The sequence below is a fragment of the Balearica regulorum genome, chromosome 2 (assembly GCF_011004875.1).
Source record: "Balearica regulorum gibbericeps isolate bBalReg1 chromosome 2, bBalReg1.pri, whole genome shotgun sequence".
Taxonomy (NCBI): Eukaryota; Metazoa; Chordata; class Aves; order Gruiformes; family Gruidae; genus Balearica; species Balearica regulorum.
Window position 1 is genome coordinate 26,651,140 of NC_046185.1, and position 8,662 is coordinate 26,659,801.

The window sequence follows — 8,662 nt, forward strand, 5'->3', positions numbered from 1 at the left end:
AGTATATTAGGAACAGCAAACCTATAAAGGAAGTGGTGGCTTTTACCAGCTTTCAAAGAATTAAACAAATGGTTATGTCAGATGAACAGGCTGCCAAAACCCTGAATAATTTCTTTGTATAGGTCCTCCCTTCAGAAGATGTCAGGGAGTTAGTTCACTGCATTGATCTTACTCGTGTCAAATAAAGATGGAATACTGTCAGGGAACAATTTTTCAAAGGAAGAGGTAAAAAAAGTCCAGGACTGTGTGAGAGAACACCCAGGAATTGCAAAGACACCCAGTAATAAGGATATGGGTTAAAGCTTCCAGCACTGACGCATGACTCAGATTGAAACTGCCACTGATTAAAACCAGCACACAAAGGAAGAGAATAGTAGCAAATTTGGGGATGATCCCAGGAAAGTTAATAAAACTTACATTAGATGAACTGGATGAAATGCTAGCTAGAAATAGTTATAAAGCATCCAGATGACATGATATGACAGAACATGAATGATGCTTATGTAAAGGAAAATCTTGCATCTGTAGAGCAGGAATCCTTTAAATACTTCTACAGAAAAACAGATAAACAGAATTCATAGTCACAATTTTCTTGGATTTTAAAAGCTATTGATATCTGTTGAAGTACTGATGAAGTAAAGAATTATTAGTGATGAGTTAGTATGATTAGATTTAAACAATTTAAAGCTAAATTTAAATTAGCCTATTATTAATTTTAAGTCCATAGGCTGTAGGCCAAGTAGCCTGTAGCCAGCATAAGCAAGAGCTAACATAATTTACGGTTGAACCTTCCTCCCTCTCTCCTAATGAAGAAGAGTAGCTGTTGCCATTGTGTTATCTAAGACTCCCTAAGCAAAACAGAAGGAGATAAGGAAAGCCAAAAAAAGCCTCCTTGGAAAGATAAAGAAAGGAATGCAACAGCTGAGGGAGGAAAAGTGGCTGCTGAGGTAAGTGGAGGCATTACCAGCTTTAAACAAAGAACTGGAAAAAAATTATAAAAGGTGACCAGAACAGAGAACTTGTGAATGCTTTGAACTTGTGAATGCTTTGAACTTAAAGGAGTTGAATCTGCATGATCTCTGCTGTAGACCATCTCCAGATTCTCAAGACTCACAGGACATCTGGCCAACAGACTGGTGAGATTTTATTAACAGAGGCTACATATCACCGCTTAGCTCTGCATAGTTGTGTATGTTCCAGTAAAGCTTGTCAGTTACAGGATGGACTTTTTTATCTCAGCTGTTCACTACCCACATTTATCACTTTGGCAGCGGATTTGGCATTTCTGGGTGGGCTTGAAGCTTAAGTGAACTGAGAGAGATAACCTTCCAGGATTAGAGGTTTGAAGGACCACAATTTCCTTCTCTGAATGTAAGGAAGGTACAAGTGCTAAGATAACTTTGTTTTGAAATAGGAGCAGTTATCTCCTCATACATTGCTATAAAAGAGATTGGAAATAACTGCAAGTTAGCAATTCAAGCTTCAAATGTATATCCTTCCCATCTGGTCACCTATGGAGTATCAAGAGGCATAGCTGTGGCATACCTGGTGATGCATCTGTTGTCGGGAAAGGCTAATAAGGGTCATGCATCAAACCCTGGGCTAACCAAGTGGTCACTGGATCTGCTGAATAAAGAGGTCGCAATAGGAGGTCAGAATCTGCCTCTGTCTCTATTTCTGTCTCTGTCTTTGATTTGGTAATGGATGAAGCAAAACCAATGAAAGACCATGAGTGCTTCCTACCCAAACCAAAACCACAGAAACCATACTTTTTGGATGGCACTGTTAATGTAACAGAGCCAAAAAAAAGCAGACGATACATTGGTTGGTTTGTAGGTGGGCCAGATTACTATGGAGGGGGAATGCCTCACATGGGGTACGTGATGGTGAGTGTAGGTATTAGCAAAATGATCAAGGGAAAGTTGCTGTCACATTACGCTCAGGCTGACAGGTGGCAGCGTTAAAAGACACACTGGTGGTCAGCCACTGCCAGGATCCTGTTTCAGATTGCATAGGAACCGGCTCTTGATCTGGTGGAAAAGGGCATGCAGTGAGCAGAGAGTACACCTTTAGCTTCAGCCTGCAAGTCCAAAAAGTCTTTAAGAGATGGCCTGATCCATCATCTCAAGTAAGAAGGACAGAGAGCTTAAACAAGATAGTATTGCAAGCACAAGATCTAACCCTCTCTTATTTAGTGGAAGAAGGGGACAGTTTGAGATGGAAAGTGGTAGGGTGTCACAAGTCTATAGACATATAAAAACTGGACACTGCCTGAAACACACAAATCAGGTTGATAGCATGAGCTCATCCTCAGGGAAATTCAGGAATAAACAAAGCCTTGACAAGTTTACATAGTGGTGCATGATAGTCTAAGATAAGAGGAGATGTATGTTGGGAAGAGCATAACTTATGTGATCAGCAGTCCACATACAAAAGTAATAAACTCACTAGAGAATTTCTGGACTATGGAGCAGGTTGTGAAATGGACCCTTCTTATCCCAAACTTGTGGTAGTTTCACCAATTGACAGAAGTATTTCCAAGTTACAGCAAGAGAGCCAGCACAGCTGCTCAGGCGCTGAATGGACAGATGTTTCTCTGACAGAAACTGGCTATGACTTGGGTCTGTATGTCACAGGAAAAATTAGAAATGATTGCATCTGGCATTAGGGTTTGCACAAAGGCTTTGCATTGCTGGACATCTCCAGGGAGGGCTACCGAATGCTGAAGATGGCTCTGAAAGAAGTTGTAAAGCAGCAAGGAAAAGCCTGAGATATGAATCTCCCAATAATCCTAATGCTAGAATGAGGAACTGCTGCATCTCCTGGAACAGAAGAGATGTGAGGATGCTCCATTTGCAATTAGGAGCGTGGCTGCCAAATAAATTACAACCATATGGTCCAACAGACAGATGGATTCAAGGCATGTTAAAGACAGTGTCAGCTACACGCCACCAGGTAGCCAGGCGTACATTAGAAGCAAATGTTTAAAAGATGGATAAAGTAGCATGCTTGTTGCACCTGGTAGAATGACATATTAGAGACTAAGTAACAGAGCGCCAAAGGAAAAAAAAACACATGCTGGTATTTCAGAGGATGGGAGCTCTTAGAAATGTCAAGTAGGCCAGCCCCACCAGCTAAAAGGGAGAAAGGAAAGAAAGAGCAGTAAAAAAATATTCACTTTTTCAAATTTAACTGCATGGAAAAGATATTAATGAAGCTGAGGATTTGACTTTCATTTTTGCAGTAAAATGAAAATAAAACCTGACTGGGACTGAGAAAATTAAAAACCTCACAGCATCGCTAGCCTTTGTTTGAGTACAAGTACTTTAATTTTTGTGGTTTCAGGGTTTCCTTTGGTTGCTGGTAGATGTATAGCACTGAGTATAGGATGCACCTGACTAAACTTACACACCTGTGAGAAGTTTAGAGGGAAAGGTAATAGTTCCCAGTTGAAAAGACACTCTGACAAAGGAGTCAGGGTCCAGCACACATTTAAATGAAAGATAAAGAGTGGCATAGATTGGCCAAGGTATGAAACCCACAGGAAAAAATATTGGAAATATAACAATAAAATCCAAAAAAAGCTTAAATTTGTCATATATTCAACACTCAGGCTACACGACACATCTGTCTACCCTAGACACAGGATAGTTAACTTGGCTTCGCAATTGCTTCATATATGAAAGCTGGCCGATCCTACTTGCTGGCCATGGCATTGAGAGGAGCAGGAACTGGGGGACTTGGGCAAGTCAGTAGGATGAGTGCTGGAGCCCTTGCCAGTTAGCTGGGGGCTGCAGTGCTGTGCAAGATCTCCGAGTCCTTCTAACTGAACAATAGCCAAGCTACAGTACTGGAACAGTGCTTGGTAGGAGATGTGTTGCTTGTCTGGAAATAAACAAATGAAAATATCAAGTGTTACTGAAAAGTATTAGAAATTCAAAAAAAAAAAAAAAAAAAAGCGCTCCCTTCTTCTTGGTTGCATCCGGCACTTGCAGCAGATGTGCTGAGATGGAGACTGCCCTCCCCGCTGAGATCAGAAGGATTGTGTTGGATTCAGCTAAGGATAAAGAGTGGTGAGTAGACACCTGATGGAAACTATTCGCTTGTATCCAGGATCAAGTCCTCAGATAAGTGATTGCCTGGTGTGTCATTTTAAGGTCACTCTGCAGAAGTAGAAGAAAATAGCATTAGCTAGTGTATGAAAAGGATATGTGTGTTTCAGAACAATGTGTGAATATGATTTAATTAATGACATTTCCAGTCAAACTGTGTTTACTGACTCCAATGTAGCTGTTCTTGGATGCCGACTTTTTTTTTTTTTAATAAACCACCTGTGTTTTCTAGCTGATTACTCATTAAATACTGTAGCAGGTATCAAAATATAACCCCAAACACAACTGATACGAATTGTCTCATATAAAAGAAATATTAGAACATGCAAATTTTCAATAACTATTAGAAATGCTATGGAAGCAGCCAGAATGGCCTTGATAATTTTATATCACAGTGGCAGATACTGGAATGAATTGAAAGAAGGAAGAATATCACTGGTGGGGTTTTCTTTGGGTGGTCACCCACAGCTAGTGGAATCTTAAATGCGTCATTGAAGGATCTCATTGTGGTCTTAGTAATGGTGCTAATAGTGCTAATAATGCTAATAATTACATGTGTCTATTGATGTAAAAATGGCTTGTTACTTGTTGAGGCAAGCAAAGCACCAAAATGACAGCCTGTTGCATGGACCAAGACTGGACAGGTGCCTCCTATCTTAGTCAAAAACAAGTCCTCTGTCTTGGCCACCAGGAAGTGTTGGCTCCATTACTGGCCACCACCCAGTAAGCCTTAAATGGCAGAGACATGTGCCATGCTAGGCCTTGATGTTGATAATGGTCTCATTTATTAGAAGAGGGCCTTCAAGGAAGGTGGGACAAACAGGTGGTAGCTAATATGGGCTATAATTAGCATAATAACATTTTCTTGAGCATTTTTCTCTTGCAAAGTCAAGTGTAGGTGCTGGCATGTGCTGTTATGTGACATGGGAAACAGAACTGGAGATTTGAGGAAAATAGCCTTGGACAGATGGAGAAAGTAATGTAAAAGCTGAGAGAGGAAAAGCAACTGCTGAAGTGAGCCTCAAAGAAATAACCAGGAAGAAAGTTAAAAGGTGTCCAGAAGAGAGAAGCAGTGAACGCTTTGAACTTAAAGGAGCTGAATCCAACATGGGTCACTGCAAGGTGACCACTGCCAGGCCCCCAAGACTGGATGTTTGAGTAAGAGATGGGTGAGATCCTGCTACAAAACATGTGCTTGGCTTTGTATAGTTGAGGATGTATCTTGTGAAATTAATCTGTCTCTATCTCAGGTGTGAAGTGCCCGCTACACAGATTTGCCACTTTAGCAACAAGGGCTGATTCTGCTCTTAAAACCACTTGAGTCTGTGGAAAAATGCAAAGTCAAAACAGAGTAAGTCATACCAGAACCTGTGCTGCATCAGCTCTACTAACTTTTGTGAAATAAAGGGGATATTGAAACTGGCATGAGTTTTCAGCACAGAATGCATTCATTTCAATTGACATACTGGGAATGGACAGTTTATACCAATAAAGTACTTGTTAACTTATTGGATGCACAAATTAATTATGGCACTCTCTTGTACTTAATTGTTTTCTGACTGCTATCAGTTTTATGGTCTCTGGTTTACTCTTGGGGTTATGTCCCTTCTCAAATACATTTGATATTATATCCATAATAATAATAGTACGTATTTTTCTCTTTCTTTAACTCATTAACTTTCTGTTTTGCCTTTTAGACCAATTTCTTCCTGGGATTGTTCCAGCATGGGTTTTCTGTAAGTTTTGTCTTTGAAAGGTAATTTAGGGCTTTCATAGTGAAAGTTCAGTTTCATTGCTTAAAAAAGACCTTGTTATATAAGAACAAAAAATGACTGCTCTGCTAACCCTTTTTTTTTTTTTTTTCTCCTTCTTTCCCCACTTTGGTTATTAAACAAGTCTTCTGGGGATTATATAAATTCAGAGATTCTTGAACTTCTGCCAGAACTGTGGTACACTTCCAGTGGGTATATATAATTCTTTAATGCCTAGAATGCAGCTGGATATGTTGGGTTTACACATACCCAGAGTCTAATGCACATTATCTGCTCCAAAACTGATTCTCTGTTTTGCCATAACTCTTACTAGATTGTTATACAATAAAGAGCCAGGTGCCAACAATCTTAGCAATGATGCCCCAGTTAAATCTGCTTTAGATGAAAGTGCACCTGCCAGAAATGTTTCCCAGGACATGCAATCATTTAGTCTACAAATTCAAATAATACTTATTCTCTTGGTTAAATTACACCTAGAAGTCTAGTCAGATACATAAAGAAAACTTAGTAGATATGCCAAAAAATGAATAAATTGGAGTCTCTGATCACTGGTACAGATTTTACAGCCCTGGAGCTCCATGAATTCCAGTGGACTTACTTCAAATTTATACCATTTAAGCATGAAAAGGCTTGGAATCACTTGTAAGAATTTTCTGTTATTCTCTGGAAAAATATTTGCAAAGGTGCGTTCTCCTGCAATTTTATTGCATTGTGTATGTGGCTTCTGTGGCTGTCCTGAACCCTAGTTTTCAGATTTTGGGGCTGGATAACTTTCTAACCACAGACTGTTTCTAAGCTCACCAGGTGAAAGGCTGTGTGCTCTGCAGGGGGACTTTAATGCCTTTAATGCACGCAGAATTTCCCCACTGACTTTGCTGTGTAACAACGCAGGGTACCAAGTCACCAAAGGTAGTCTACCTTTTGTTAGAGCTTTTGTTGAAGAGTTACAACCTAGGCTTGCAATATAACATTCAAGCCTAAATGCTTCTTTCTGTAAACTGGGGTAAACTAAACATTATTCCTCAGAAATCACCCTCTTGAAGAACCTGTTTACTCCCACTGAATATATTAGGAGTTAACCTGAATTTAGGTGGTGATGGTACACACCGTGTTAAAATTGGCTGGGGGAGTAGGTGCCTTAGAGAATTAAGGAGTACAGAGAACTTTGTTTGCAGACCTGTTCACATCCAGATTCTGGATGACCGAAAGTTATTATTGTCACATAGCCATGAAACATTAGATCATCTTATGTCATTTCCTACACAGGCTTATGCTAACCAGAGGTGTCTAATTAGGACTCCTGCTGAGATGTCCAGGAGAAAGGAAGCACTGGATGGCAAACAGACTGGTTTAAGTTCTCAAGCCTTATTGCCATCATGATGTCCACGATTAAAAGTGTGTTTATAGACTACTATGGGGAACCCTTCTCTGCCTTTGCCCACACTGTAGAGAAACACTGTGCCCCTCTTGCAGGATAGTGCTTTGCTATCTGATTTTGATGGTTTTGCTTGACAGCTGAAAGCCAGTTTTATGCTGTGTGTGCAGTAGGTGATAATACGTCTTCTTGAATGGTCTTAAATTATCTAATGGCATAATTAGAAATTTAAATTCAGAGATTATCCCAGTTCAAACTTCAGATAATTTTAACGTTTCATTTTTCAAACCATTACAGAATCTTCAAAAGTCTCTGCTTGCTTTATTACGAGTAAAACCTCTGTGTGAGGATGAAGTAACAACATGTTTTCAGAAGTTTTTGAGTAAAGGAGAATGTAAATATAATAGTAATTTTTTCCCATGATGATAAAGAACTAATTAAAACAAATGAATAAATGGTTTTACTCACATAATTTTACGTAAGTGTAGTGTGGCTTGCTGTGGTAACCAGCAGTGGCTGTGCTCTAGAGACATGCAGACTCTTCTGCTGAAGAGCTGGACCAGTCTGGCTTCTAATTAGTCTTACTCCAGCTTCTTCTTTGCTTCCAACGCCTGCTTGAGTAAAATTCAACTGTTCATTTTCATCTTTAAGCAATCCTAATGAAAATTAGTCCAGTGGTTCCTACTGCAATGCTCAGGTATTCCAAACCACAGTTTGTTATCCCTGATACGTGGAACTAAGTTGAATGGTGAAAACTATGGACACCCTCATGGTCTGTGAAAAGCTTTGAGGGGTGACTCTGCTCTGCAAATCCCAACATTGGTGAGTGATTTCTTCTTTCAGCTATCCTCCATGACCCATCTGATGGACTACCTGTAGTGCCAGAAGAGAGCTTGGGGTGAGTTCCTTCACTGGGGTCTGGACACCTTGCTTTGCCCCAGCAGGACAGAAAGTGGCCCTCACCTGAGACAGCGTTAGTGTTAGAGGTGTAGGATCAGCATACCTAATTTCAGGCCAACCTGCCTTCTCTCCCAAAGACAGGATTAGGGGGGGTCTACAAATGAGGAGGCTCTGCTGTGCTGGGGTTGCCCTTGACTAGCAGATGTTCCCTTAGGTCTTAGGCCAGCAAATATAAAATCTGAGTGGCCCTAAGTGTCTTTTGACAGAACTGGAACTGGGAGTGGGGCAGAAAGTAGATCCAGAGTCAGGGATCAGAACTGATTTCTGTGCAGCAGGTTTTCCTTAGCTATACCCAGCAGATCCTGGGCACAGCTGAGAATATAAAAAGCTATAAACATGTTAATGCTGGTAATATTGCCTGTTCTTTTGGCACTTAGCTTCCCTCTTGGAGGAAAGCCAGCTCATCTTTTGATTTTTTTCTGTTATAGATTCTCCTGAGATGC

At 40.3% G+C, this 8,662-nt stretch overlaps 1 long non-coding RNA gene across 1 annotated transcript; it reads left to right on the forward strand.

Moving 5' to 3' along the window:
- The first annotated feature begins 5,100 nt into the window (after positions 1-5,100).
- Positions 5,101-7,621, forward strand: LOC142600714 (uncharacterized). Its single transcript, XR_012834274.1, has 3 exons — positions 5,101-5,463; positions 5,810-5,848; positions 7,557-7,621. It is a non-coding gene; the product is annotated as an uncharacterized LOC142600714 (long non-coding RNA).
- The last annotated feature ends 1,041 nt before the right edge of the window (positions 7,622-8,662 follow it).